Raw genomic sequence first — 14,130 nt, 5'->3', positions numbered from 1 at the left:
CTGTGCATTAACACTGCAGCAGCTGCTGCACCTCTTACAAACTTAGTTTCTTAAGGGAGAGTTTTAAAAAAAGGGAATTGGATAATTGCATGAAAGGAGAGGCAAACAAAAGCAGAGCGAAGGAAGTGGGCCCAAATGGCAAGTCTTTCAAAAAACTGCCATGGTACGATGGCCTGAATGGACTGGCGATGTGTTGTGCACTGCTGATCGTCCATGGCTGGGTCAATACCTCTGCAGCCTTGCGAAATGTCACAGTGGAATTGCATTTCAATGAAACAAGCAGCACAAATCGATTAAGACTGTATAGTTTAACAATACTTGCAGCTTCCTCAGCGATGCAACTGTGTTGAGTTTCTGTAGTGTAGTAGTGATCACGTTTACCTAACACACAAAAGGTCCCCAGTTCGAAACTGGGCAGAAACATTTTCAAAACGAACCCAAACTTCTTCGCAAGAAATATGCAATCATTGACATTCCCCATGAACACAACACAATTTCTCAAAGCCCTCTTTCTCTTGCACATTGTGTGCACAATGCCTTGCACTCGCTCCTCTTTCTAGTCCTGATGCTGTAGAAAGTTCCGCAAAACCGAGCAGTGACACTTTATTTGGCTCAGATGAGAATAGAAACCTGCAACACGAGCTTGCTAAGTAACAGCGAATCTTAGTCTCATTTCAGACGAGGCAAAAGCACATCAGCAATTCACTTTCACCAGCTCCACAGTCATTGAGACAGGGGCACGCTGCAATATTTTGACCCGCACTGTCCAATTACTCGCTGTCAGCAGCAAGAGGCGTCTGCTGCCTCAATCAACAGGTTACTGGCCATCTCGGGGAGGTAAAATAGCACAACCCGGGCCAAATCTCCCCAGAAACCAAGCACCGGCTCAGCAAAACGTAGGCACATGATATCCGGGTCACTGAACCTCCGAGCAGCTCTTACAGAACACCCAAGTGACTGAAACTTTCTTTGAGTTGCAATGATGAATCTCCTGTGGAAACAAGTTGGGGGAAATTGCTCCTCCTGAACATTTCTTCTTGGGTAAAAGGGGCAAAAATCCTTTTCAATTTAACCACTGCTGCAGCAGATTCTTGGTGTCTTAAGCACCTTGATAACCCAGCTCTTAACATGTAGCCGCAATTATGACAAGGGGTGAAGGTTCATGACACGCAGAGGGGAAAAAGTTATTTAAGTTATGACAGTCGCTCACAGATTTATTAGCGTTTTGTTCAGTCAGTAACAGAGACATACCTGGATTTATTGATGCAGATTAACATAACTATTCAGCGTCACGCAGAGCCGCTGGGAGTACTTTGCCTCCCTTAAAGACGGACACGGCTGATTCTGCAACTGAAGCTAAGGAAACAGGCAGACCTGCCAAATTATTATTTTATTTTGTTCTTCATTCGGCAAGTAACAGGAACACTAACAAGGTGGCGTTGAAAATGAGATGCACTGCGGCTCCGCTCAATATCAAAGCGCTCCTTCATATTGAACCGAGGAAGAATATAGATGAATTAAGGCAAAATACTGTGGATGCTGGAAATCTGAAATAAAAACAAGAAATTCTGGAAATACTCAGCACGACTGGCAGCATCTGTGGAGACAGAAGCAGAGTTAACATTTCGGCTCAGTGACCCTTCTTCAGAACTGGCAAATATTAGAAATGTCAAAGGTTAGAAGCAAGTAAAGCGGGGGTGGAGCAAGAGATAACAAAGGAGAAGGTGTAGATTGGACAAGGCCACAGAATAGCTGACCAGAAGGTCATGGAGCAAAGGCAAACAATATGTTAATGGTGTGTTGAAAGACAAAGCATTAGTACAGAGAGGACTGTTAATGCACTGAAAATTGAACAGCAGCAAGTACAAACAGGAAAAAAAAACAGTGGGTAAGCAAACTGAACAAACTAAGATGAAATAAAATAAACATACAAAAAAATGTAAAAAATGTAAAAATGAAAAATAACAAAAAATGAAAGTAAAATGGGGGCCCCGTCATGCTCTGGAATTATTGAACTCAATATTCAGTCCGGCACGCTCCCGTGTGCAGTGGTTCACACCGCAGCCTCACAGCTCCAGCGACCCGCTTTCAATTCTGGGCACTGCCTGCGTGGTGTTTGCAAGTTCTCCCTGTGTCTGCGTGGGATTCCTCTAGGTGCTCCGGTTTCCTCCCACATGCCAAAGACTGGCTGCTTGATAGGTTAATTGGCGATTATAAATTGCCCCTCGTATGGGGAGGTGGCAGGGAAATATAGGGAAGGTGGGGATGTGGTAGGAATATGGAATTCGTGTCGGATTAGTATAAATGGGTGGTCGATGGTCAGCACAGACTCGTGGGCCGAAGGGCCTGTTTCACTGCTGTATCACCAAACTAAACTAATCGGTCAACGGGATGCTGTTTTTCGAGCTTGTGTTGATGTTCACTGGAACACTGAGGCAATCCCAGGATAGAGATGTGAGCATGAGAGCAGTGGGCAGTCTTGAAATGACAAGCAACCGGAAGCTCAGGGTCCTGCTTGCGGACTGAGCCGACGTATTCCGCAAAGCGGTCACCCAGTCTGCGTTTGGTCTCCCCAATAAACATGAATATACATGAATTGGATTCAGGCGCCAGTATGTTGCAAAACAAGAAGAAAGAAAAGCACAAATGCCATTAACTCTGACTTTGCAAATGATTCACTGAAAAATTCTTTCATTTGCTGGAAAAGAAGACTATTGTGCATCTGAAAATGGGCACCATGGAATTGTGTTGCATACTGACCTGTTTTCCTATATTTGCCTGTCATCTATGCAATTCAATTTGTGTTGGATATTGCTGAGAATCTCATTTCAAGATGAGGGCACAGATATTATTATAATCCTACTGAAAGCCTAAACCTGGAACAAATACTGTGTTACATGGATTGCAACGTTTCGAGGGCTGTGCAGCTAAGGTGAGGAAGACAGGAATGATGTGTTTGATGATTGCGTGGAATGCATTGCAAACTTGGGTTACGTTGCTTCATTTCATTCTACACCTTGAAATTCAGAAACAAGTGAGGCACCAGGTGGAAACCAACAGCTGTCTCTGTGGAAGAGGGGACATGGCTTCCTAATCTAACCATTTGAACTCTGCAAACATTCTGCTGGATCTGAACTGCCCTGTATACCAAGGCCAATTTGTATACTATATAAATTGGCATGCCCAGACTATGCAGAGGACTCCAGGTGGGGTCCAACCAGGACATTATATAGCTGCAGTGAACCTTCGCCCCCATTATATAACTGCCTCTGTTACGCATTCTACTGCGAGGGTAATCACATTGTATGTAGCATCTCAGCAAAATAAGGACTCATTTGATCAAAATAAAGAGTTTAAAAACACAAATATGTGTCAGTGCAATCAGTAAATAATGAGAAATGAAATCCAGAAGTTGGCAAGAATCCCAAGTGGATGTCTTGGTGTGGTTGGGGAAGGGAATCTTTGTCAATGATGGCACACTGTGCATTAACACTGCAGCAGCTGCTGCACCTCTTACAAACTTAGTTTCTTAAGGGAGAGTTTTAAAAAAAGGGAATTGGATAATTGCATGAAAGGAGAGGCAAACAAAAGCAGAGCGAAGGAAGTGGGCCCAAATGGCAAGTCTTTCAAAAAACTGCCATGGTACGATGGCCTGAATGGACTGGCGATGTGCTGTGCACTGCTGATCGTCCATGGCTGGGTCAATACCTCTGCAGCCTTGCGAAATGTCACAGTGGAATTGCATTTCAATGAAACAAGCACCACAAATCGATTAAGACTGTATAGTTTAACAATACTTGCAGCTTCCTCAGCGATGCAACTGTGTTGAGTTTCTGTAGTGTAGTGGTGATCACGTTTACCTAACACACAAAAGGTCCCCAGTTCGAAACTGGGCAGAAACATTTTCAAAACGAACCCAAACTTCTTCGCAAGAAATATGCAATCATTGACATTCCCCATGAACACAACACAATTTCTCAAAGCCCTCTTTCTCTTGCACATTGTGTGCACAATGCCTTGCACTCGCTCTTCTTTCTAGTCCTGATGCTGCAGAAAGTTCCGCAAAACCGAGCAGTGACACTTTATTTGGCTCAGATGAGAATAGAAACCTGCAACACGAGCTTGCTAAGTAACAGCGAATCTTAGTCTCATTTCAGACGAGGCAAAAGCACATCAGCAATTCACTTTCACCAGCTCCACAGTCATTGAGACAGGGGCACGCTGCAATATTTTGACCCGCACTGTCCAATTACTCGCTGTCAGCAGCAAGAGGCGTCTGCTGCCTCAATCAACAGGTTACTGGCCATCTCGGGGAGGTAAAATAGCACAACCCGGGCCAAATCTCCCCAGAAACCAAGCACCGGCTCAGCAAAACGTAGGCACATGATATCCGGGTCACTGAACCTCCGAGCAGCTCTTACAGAACACCCAAGTGACTGAAACTTTCTTTGAGTTGCAATGATGAATCTCCTGTGGAAACAAGTTGGGGGAAATTGCTCCTCCTGAACATTTCTTCTTGGGTAAAAGGGGCAAAAATCCTTTTCAATTTAACCACTGCTGCAGCAGATTCTTGGTGTCTTAAGCACCTTGATAACCCAGCTCTTAACATGTAGCCGCAATTATGACAAGGGGTGAAGGTTCATGACACGCAGAGGGGAAAAAGTTATTTAAGTTATGACAGTCGCTCACAGATTTATTAGCGTTTAGTTCAGTCAGTAACAGAGACATACCTGGATTTATTGATGCAGATTAACATAACTATTCAGCGTCACGCAGAGCCGCTGGGAGTACTTTGCCTCCCTTAAAGACGGACACGGCTGATTCTGTAACTGAAGCTAAGGAAACAGGCAGACCTGCAAAATTATTATTTTATTTTGTTCTTCATTTGGCAAGTAACAGGAACACTAACAAGGTGGCGTTGAAAATGAGATGCACTGCGGCTCCGCTCAATATCAAAGCGCTCCTTCATATTGAACCGAGGAAGAATATACATGAATAAAAGCAAAATACTGTGGATGCTGGAAATCTGAAATAAAAACAAGAAATTCTGGAAATACTCAGCACGACTGGCAGCATCTGTGGAGACAGAAGCAGAGTTAACATTTCGGCTCAGTGACCCTTCTTCAGAACTGGCAAATATTAGAAATGTCAAAGGTTAGAAGCAAGTAAAGCGGGGGTGGAGCAAGAGATAACAAAGGAGAAGGTGTAGATTGGACAAGGCCACAGAATAGCTGACCAGAAGGTCATGGAGCAAAGGCAAACAATATGTTAATGGTGTGTTGAAAGACAAAGCATTAGTACAGAGAGGACTGTTAATGGACTGAAAATTGAACAGCAGCAAGTACAAACAGGAAAAAAAACAGTGGGTAAGCAAACTGAACAAACTAAGATGAAATAAAATAAACATACAAAAAAATGTAAAAAATGTAAAAATGAAAAATAACAATAAATGAAAGTAAAATGGGGGCCCCGTCATGCTCTGGAATTATTGAACTCAATATTCAGTCCGGCACGCTCTCGAGTGCAGTGGTTCACACCGCAGCCTCACAGCTCCAGCGACCCGCTTTCAATTCTGGGCACTGCCTGCGTGGTGTTTGCAAGTTCTCCCTGTGTCTGCGTGGGATTCCTCTGGGTGCTCCGGTTTCCTCGCACATGCCAAAGACTGGCTGCTTGATAGGTTAATTGGCCATTATAAATTGCCCCTCGTATAGGGAGGTGGTAGGGAAATATAGGGAAGGTGGGGATGTGGTAGGAATATGGAATTCGTGTCGGATTAGTATAAATGGGTGGTCGATGGTCAGCACAGACTCGGTGGGCCGAAGGGCCTGTTTCACTGCTGTATCACCAAACTAAACTAATCGGTCAACGGGATGCTGTTTTTCGAGCTTGTGTTGATGTTCACTGGAACACTGAGGCAATCCCAGGATAGAGATGTGAGCATGAGAGCAGTGGGCAGTCTTGAAATGGCAAGCAACCGGATGCTCAGGGTCCTGCTTGCGGACTGAGCCGACGTATTCCGCAAAGCGGTCACCCAGTCTGCGTTTGGTCTCCCCAATTAACATGAATATACATGAATTGGATTTAGGCGCCAGTATGTTGCAAAACAAGAAGAAAGAAAAGCACAAATGCCATTAACTCTGACTTTGCAAATGATTCACTGAAAAATTCTTTCATTTGCTGGAAAAGATGACTATTGTGCATCTGAAAATGGGCACCATGGAATTGTGTTGCATACTGACCTGTTTTCCTATATTTGCCTGTCATCTATGCAATTCAATTTGTGTTGGATATTGCTGAGAATCTCATTTCAAGATGAGGGCACAGATATTATTATAATCCTACTGAAAGCCTAAACCTGGAACAAATACTGTGTTACATGGATTGCAACGTTTCGAGGGCTGTGCAGCTAAGGTGAGGAAGACAGGAATGATGTGTTTGACGATTGCGTGGAATGCATTGCAAACTTGGGTTACGTTGCTTGATTTCATTCTACACCTTGAAATTCAGAAACAAGTGAGGCACCAGGTGGAAACCAACAGCTGTCTCTGTGGAAGAGGGGACATGGCTTCCTAATCTAACCATTTGAACTCTGCAAACATTCTGCTGGATCTGAACTGCCCTGTATACCAAGGCCAATTTGTATACTATATAGATTGGCATGCCCAGACTCTGCAGAGGACTCCAGGTGGGGTCCAACCAGGACATTATATAGCTGCAGTGAAGCTTCGCCCCCATTATATAACTGCCTCTGTTACGCATTCTACTGCGAGGGTAATCACATTGTATGTAGCAACTCAGCAAAATAAGGACTCATTTGATCAAAATAAAGAGTTTAAAAACACAAATATGTGTCAGTGCAATCAGTAAATAATGAGAAATGAAATCCAGAAGTTGGCAAGAATCCCAAGTGGATGTCTTGGTGTGGTTGGGGAAGGGAATCTTTGTCAATGATGGCACACTGTGCATTAACACTGCAGCAGCTGCTGCACCTCTTACAAACTTAGTTTCTTAAGGGAGAGTTTTAAAAAAAGGGAATTGGATAATTGCATGAAAGGAGAGGCAAAGAAAAGCAGAGCAAAGGAAGTGGGCCCAAGTGGCAAGTCTTTGAAAAAACTGGCAATGGTACGATGGCCTGAATGGACTGGCGATGTGTTGTGCACTGCTGATCGTCCATGGCTGGGTCAATACCTCTGCAGCCTTGCGAAATGTCACAGTGGAATTGCATTTCAATGAAACAAGCACCACAAATCGATTAAGACTGTATAGTTTAACAATACTTGCAGCTTCCTCAGCGCTGTAACGTGTTGAGTTTCTGTAGTGTAGTGGTGATCACGTTTGCCTAACACACAAAAGGTCCCCAGTTCGAAACTGGGCAGAAACATTTTCAAAACGAACCCAAACTTCTTCGCAAGAAATATGCAATCATTGACATTCCCCATGAACACAACGCAATTTCTCAAAGCCCTCTTTCTCTTGTACATTGTGTGCACAATGCCTTGCACTCGCTCCTCTTTCTAGTCCTGATGCTGCAGAAAGTTCCGCAAAACCGAGCAGTGACACTTGATTTGGCTCAGATGAGAATAGAAACCTGCAACACGAGCTTGCTAAGTAACAGCGAATCTTAGTCTCATTTCAGACGAGGCAAAAGCACATCAGCAATTCACTTTCACCAGCTCCACAGTCGTTGAGACAGGGGCACGCTGCAATATTTTGACCCGCACTGTCAATTACTCGCTGTCAGCAGCAAGTGGAGTCTGCTGCCTCAATCAACAGGTTACTGGCCATCTCGGGGAGGTAAAATAGCACAACCCGGGCCAAATCTCCCCATCAACCAAGCACCGGCTCAGCAAAACGTAGGCACATGATATCCGGGTCACTGAACCTCCGAGCAGCTCTTACAGAACAGCCAAGTGACTGAAACTTTCTTTGCGTTGCAATGATGAATCTCCGGTGGAAACAAGTTGGGGGAAATTGCTCCTCCTAAATATTTCTTCTTGGGTAAAAGGGGCAAAAATCCTTTTCAATTTAACCACTGCTGCAGCAGATTCTTGGTGTCTTAAGCACCTTGATAACCCAGCTCTTAACATGCAGCCGCAATTATGACAAGGGGTAAAGGTTCATGACACGCAGAGGGGAAAAAGTTATTTAAGTTATGACAGTCGCTCACAGATTTATTAGCGTTTTGTTCAGTCAGTAACAGAGACATACCTGGATTTATTGATGCAGATTAACATAACTATTCAGCGTCACGCAGAGCCGCTGGGAGTACTTTGCCTCCCTTAAAGACGGACACAGCTGATTCTGTAACTGAAGCTAAGGAAACAGGCAGACCTGCCAAATTATCATTTTATTTTGTTCTTCATTCGGCAAGTAACAGGAACACTAACAAGGTGGCGTTGAAAATGAGATGCACTGCGGCTCCGCTCAATATCAAAGCGCTCCTTCATATTGAACCGAGGAAGAATATACATGAATAAAAGCAAAATACTGTGGATGCTGGAAATCTGAAATAAAAACAAGAAATTCTGGAAATACTCAGCACGACTGGCAGCATCTGTGGAGACAGAAGCAGAGTTAACATTTCGGCTCAGTGCCCCTTCTTCAGAACTGGCAAATATTAGAAATGTCAAAGGTTAGAAGCAAGTAAAGCGGGGGTGGAGCAAGAGATAACAAAGGAGAAGGTGTAGATTGGACAAGGCCACAGAATAGCTGACCAGAAGGTCATGGAGCAAAGGCAAACAATATGTTAATGGTGTGTTGAAAGACAAAGCATTAGTACAGAGAGGACTGTTAATGGACTGAAAATTGAACAGCAGCAAGTACAAACAGGAAAAAAAACAGTGGGTAAGCAAACTGAACAAACTAAGATGAAATAAAATAAACATACAAAAAAATGTAAAAAATGTAAAAATGAAAAATAACAAAAAATGAAAGTAAAATGGGGGCCCCGTCATGCTCTGGAATTATTGAACTCAATATTCAGTCCGGCACGCTCTCGTGTGCAGTGGTTCACACCGCAGCCTCACAGCTCCAGCGACCCGCTTTCAATTCTGGGCACTGCCTGCGTGGTGTTTGCAAGTTCTCCCTGTGTCTGCGTGGGATTCCTCTGGGTGCTCCTGTTTCCTCCCACATGCCAAAGACTGGCTGCTTGATAGGTTAATTGGCCATTATAAATTGCCCCTCGTATAGGGAGGTGGTAGGGAAATATTGGGAAGGTGGGGATGTGGTAGGAATATGGAATTCGTGTCGGATTAGTATAAATGGGTGGTCGATGGTCAGCACAGACTCGGTGGGCCGAAGGGCCTGTTTCACTGCTGTATCACCAAACTAAACTAATCGGTCAACGGGATGCTATTTTTCGAGCTTGTGTTGATGTTCACTGGAACACTGAGGCAATCCCAGGATAGAGATGTGAGCATGAGAGCAGTGGGCAGTCTTGAAATGGCAAGCAACCGGAAGCTCAGGGTCCTGCTTGCGGACTGAGCCGACGTATTCCGCAAAGCGGTCACCCAGTCTGCGTTTGGTCTCCCCAATAAACATGAATATACATGAATTGGATTTAGGCGCCAGTATGTTGCAAAACAAGAAGAAAGAAAAGCACAAATGCCATTAACTCTGACTTTGCAAATGATTCACTGAAAAATTCTTTCATTTGCTGGAAAAGATGACTATTGTGCATCTGAAAATGGGCACCATGGAATTGTGTTGCATACTGACCTGTTTTCCTATATTTGCCTGTCATCTATGCAATTCAATTTGTGTTGGATATTGCTGAGAATCTCATTTCAAGATGAGGGCACAGATATTATTATAATCCTACTGAAAGCCTAAACCTGGAACAAATACTGTGTTACATGGATTGCAACGTTTCGAGGGCTGTGCAGCTAAGGTGAGGAAGACAGGAATGATGTGTTTGACGATTGCGTGGAATGCATTGCAAACTTGGGTTACGTTGCTTGATTTCATTCTACACCTTGAAATTCAGAAACAAGTGAGGCACCAGGTGGAAACCAACAGCTGTCTCTGTGGAAGAGGGGACATGGCTTCCTAATCTAACCATTTGAACTCTGCAAACATTCTGCTGGATCTGAACTGCCCTGTATACCAAGGCCAATTTGTAGACTATATAGATTGGCATGCCCAGACTCTGCAGAGGACTCCAGGTGGGGTCCAACCAGGACATTATATAGCTGCAGTGAAGCTTCGCCCCCATTATATAACTGCCTCTGTTACGCATTCTACTGCGAGGGTAATCACATTGTATGTAGCAACTCAGCAAAATAAGGACTCATTTGATCAAAATAAAGAGTTTAAAAACACAAATATGTGTCAGTGCAATCAGTAAATAATGAGAAATGAAATCCAGAAGTTGGCAAGAATCCCAAGTGGATGTCTTGGTGTGGTTGGGGAAGGGAATCTTTGTCAATGATGGCACACTGTGCATTAACACTGCAGCAGCTGCTGCACCTCTTACAAACTTAGTTTCTTAAGGGAGAGTTTTAAAAAAAGGGAATTGGATAATTGCATGAAAGGAGAGGCAAAGAAAAGCAGAGCAAAGGAAGTGGGCCCAAGTGGCAAGTCTTTGAAAAAACTGGCAATGGTACGATGGCCTGAATGGACTGGCGATGTGTTGTGCACTGCTGATCGTCCATGGCTGGGTCAATACCTCTGCAGCCTTGCGAAATGTCACAGTGGAATTGCATTTCAATGAAACAAGCACCACAAATCGATTAAGACTGTATAGTTTAACAATACTTGCAGCTTCCTCAGCGCTGTAACGTGTTGAGTTTCTGTAGTGTAGTGGTGATCACGTTTGCCTAACACACAAAAGGTCCCCAGTTCGAAACTGGGCAGAAACATTTTCAAAACGAACCCAAACTTCTTCGCAAGAAATATGCAATCATTGACATTCCCCATGAACACAACACAATTTCTCAAAGCCCTCTTTCTCTTGTACATTGTGTGCACAATGCCTTGCACTCGCTCCTCTTTCTAGTCCTGATGCTGCAGAAAGTTCCGCAAAACCGAGCAGTGACACTTGATTTGGCTCAGATGAGAATAGAAACCTGCAACACGAGCTTGCTAAGTAACAGCGAATCTTAGTCTCATTTCAGACGAGGCAAAAGCACATCAGCAATTCACTTTCACCAGCTCCACAGTCGTTGAGACAGGGGCACGCTGCAATATTTTGACCCGCACTGTCAATTACTCGCTGTCAGCAGCAAGTGGAGTCTGCTGCCTCAATCAACAGGTTACTGGCCATCTCGGGGAGGTAAAATAGCACAACCCGGGCCAAATCTCCCCATCAACCAAGCACCGGCTCAGCAAAACGTAGGCACATGATATCCGGGTCACTGAACCTCCGAGCAGCTCTTACAGAACAGCCAAGTGACTGAAACTTTCTTTGCGTTGCAATGATGAATCTCCGGTGGAAACAAGTTGGGGGAAATTGCTCCTCCTCAATATTTCTTCTTGGGTAAAAGGGGCAAAAATCCTTTTCAATTTAACCACTGCTGCAGCAGATTCTTGGTGTCTTAAGCACCTTGATAACCCAGCTCTTAACATGCAGCCGCAATTATGACAAGGGGTAAAGGTTCATGACACGCAGAGGGGAAAAAGTTATTTAAGTTATGACAGTCGCTCACAGATTTATTAGCGTTTTGTTCAGTCAGTAACAGAGACATACCTGGATTTATTGATGCAGATTAACATAACTATTCAGCGTCACGCAGAGCCGCTGGGAGTACTTTGCCTCCCTTAAAGACGGACACAGCTGATTCTGTAACTGAAGCTAAGGAAACAGGCAGACCTGCCAAATTATCATTTTATTTTGTTCTTCATTCGGCAAGTAACAGGAACACTAACAAGGTGGCGTTGAAAATGAGATGCACTGCGGCTCCGCTCAATATCAAAGCGCTCCTTCATATTGAACCGAGGAAGAATATACATGAATAAAAGCAAAATACTGTGGATGCTGGAAATCTGAAATAAAAACAAGAAATTCTGGAAATACTCAGCACGACTGGCAGCATCTGTGGAGACAGAAGCAGAGTTAACATTTCGGCTCAGTGCCCCTTCTTCAGAACTGGCAAATATTAGAAATGTCAAAGGTTAGAAGCAAGTAAAGCGGGGGTGGAGCAAGAGATAACAAAGGAGAAGGTGTAGATTGGACAAGGCCACAGAATAGCTGACCAGAAGGTCATGGAGCAAAGGCAAACAATATGTTAATGGTGTGTTGAAAGACAAAGCATTAGTACAGAGAGGACTGTTAATGGACTGAAAATTGAACAGCAGCAAGTACAAACAGGAAAAAAAACAGTGGGTAAGCAAACTGAACAAACTAAGATGAAATAAAATAAACATACAAAAAAATGTAAAAAATGTAAAAATGAAAAATAACAAAAAATGAAAGTAAAATGGGGGCCCCGTCATGCTCTGGAATTATTGAACGCAATATTCAGTCCGGCACGCTCTCGTGTGCAGTGGTTCACACCGCAGCCTCACAGCTCCAGCGACCCGCTTTCAATTCTGGGCGCTGCCTGCGTGGTGTTTGCAAGTTCTCCCTGTGTCTGCGTGGGATTCCTCTGGGTGCTCCGGTTTCCTCCCACATGCCAAAGACTGGCTGCTTGATAGGTTAATTGGAAATTATAAATTGCCCCTCGTATAGGGAGGTGGTAGGGAAATATAGGGAAGGTGGGGATGTGGTAGGAATATGGAATTCGTGTCGGATTAGTATAAATGGGTGGTCGATGGTCAGCACAGACTCGGTGGGCCGAAGGGCCTGTTTCACTGCTGTATCACCAAACTAAACTAATCGGTCAACGGGATGCTGTTTTTCGAGCTTGTGTTGATGTTCACTGGAACACTGAGGCAATCCCAGGATAGAGATGTGAGCATGAGAGCAGTGGGCAGTCTTGAAATGGCAAGCAACCGGAAGCTCAGGGTCCTGCTTGCGGACTGAGCCGACGTATTCCGCAAAGCGGTCACCCAGTCTGCGTTTGGTCTCCCCAATAAACATGAATATACATGAATTGGATTTAGGCGCCAGTATGTTGCAAAACAAGAAGAAAGAAAAGCACAAATGCCATTAACTCTGACTTTGCAAATGATTCACTGAAAAATTCTTTCATTTGCTGGAAAAGATGACTATTGTGCATCTGAAAATGGGCACCATGGAATTGTGTTGCATACTGACCTGTTTTCCTATATTTGCCTGTCATCTATGCAATTCAATTTGTGTTGGATATTGCTGAGAATCTCATTTCAAGATGAGGGCACAGATAGTATTATAATCCTACTGAAAGCCTAAACCTGGAACAAATACTGTGTTACATGGATTGCAACGTTTCGAGGGCTGTGCAGCTAAGGTGAGGAAGACGGGAATGATGTGTTTGATGATTGCGTGGAATGCATTGCAAACTTGGGTTACGTTGCTTCATTTCATTCTACACCTTGAAATTCAGAAAGAAGTGAGGCACCAGGTGGAAACCAACAGCTGACTCTGTGGAAGAGGGGACATGGCTTCCTAATCTAACCATTTGAACTCTGCAAACATTCTGCTGGATCTGAACTGCCCTGTATACCAAGGCCAATTTGTATACTATATAAATTGGCATGCCCAGACTATGCAAAGGACTCCAGGAGGGGTCCAACCAGGACATTATAGCGCTGCAGTGAAGCTTCGCCCTCATTATATAATTGTGTCTGTTACGCATTCTACTGCGAGGGTAATTACATTATTTGTAGCATCTCAGCAAAATAAGGACTCATTTGATCAAAATAAAGAGTTTAAAAACACAAATATGTGTCAGTGCAATCAGTAAATAATGAGAAATGAAATCCAGAAGTTGGCAAGAATCCCAAGTGGATGTCTTGGTGTGGTTGGGGAAGGGAATCTTTGTCAATGATGGCACACTGTGCATTAACACTGCAGCAGCTGCTGCACCTCTGACAAACTTAGTTTCTTAAGGGAGAGTTTTAAAAAAAGGGAATTGGATAATTGCATGAAAGGAGAGGCAAAGAAAAGCAGAGCGAAGGAAGTGGGCCCAAATGGAAAGTCTTTCAAAAACTGCCATGGTGCGATGACCTGAATGGACTGGCGATGTGTTGTGCACTGCTGATCGTCCATGG

General features: G+C 43.9%; 3 non-coding genes across 3 annotated transcripts; all 3 read left to right on the top strand.

Annotated features, from left to right (window-relative positions):
• Nucleotides 1–3,829: 3,829 nt before the first annotated feature.
• trnav-aac (transfer RNA valine (anticodon AAC)) lies at nt 3,830–3,902 on the top strand. Its single transcript has one exon. It is a non-coding gene; the product is annotated as a tRNA-Val (tRNA).
• A 3,406-nt stretch (nt 3,903–7,308) lies between these two features.
• trnav-aac (transfer RNA valine (anticodon AAC)) lies at nt 7,309–7,381 on the top strand. Its single transcript has one exon. It is a non-coding gene; the product is annotated as a tRNA-Val (tRNA).
• Nucleotides 7,382–10,786: 3,405 nt separating this feature from the next.
• On the top strand, nt 10,787–10,859 carry trnav-aac (transfer RNA valine (anticodon AAC)). Its single transcript has one exon. It is a non-coding gene; the product is annotated as a tRNA-Val (tRNA).
• The last annotated feature ends 3,271 nt before the right edge of the window (nt 10,860–14,130 follow it).

The sequence above is a fragment of the Heterodontus francisci genome, chromosome 22 (assembly GCF_036365525.1).
Source record: "Heterodontus francisci isolate sHetFra1 chromosome 22, sHetFra1.hap1, whole genome shotgun sequence".
Taxonomy (NCBI): domain Eukaryota; kingdom Metazoa; phylum Chordata; class Chondrichthyes; order Heterodontiformes; family Heterodontidae; genus Heterodontus; species Heterodontus francisci.
The sequence above is the reverse complement of the archived record's forward strand: the minus strand, read 5'-3'. Positions and strand labels throughout refer to the sequence as shown.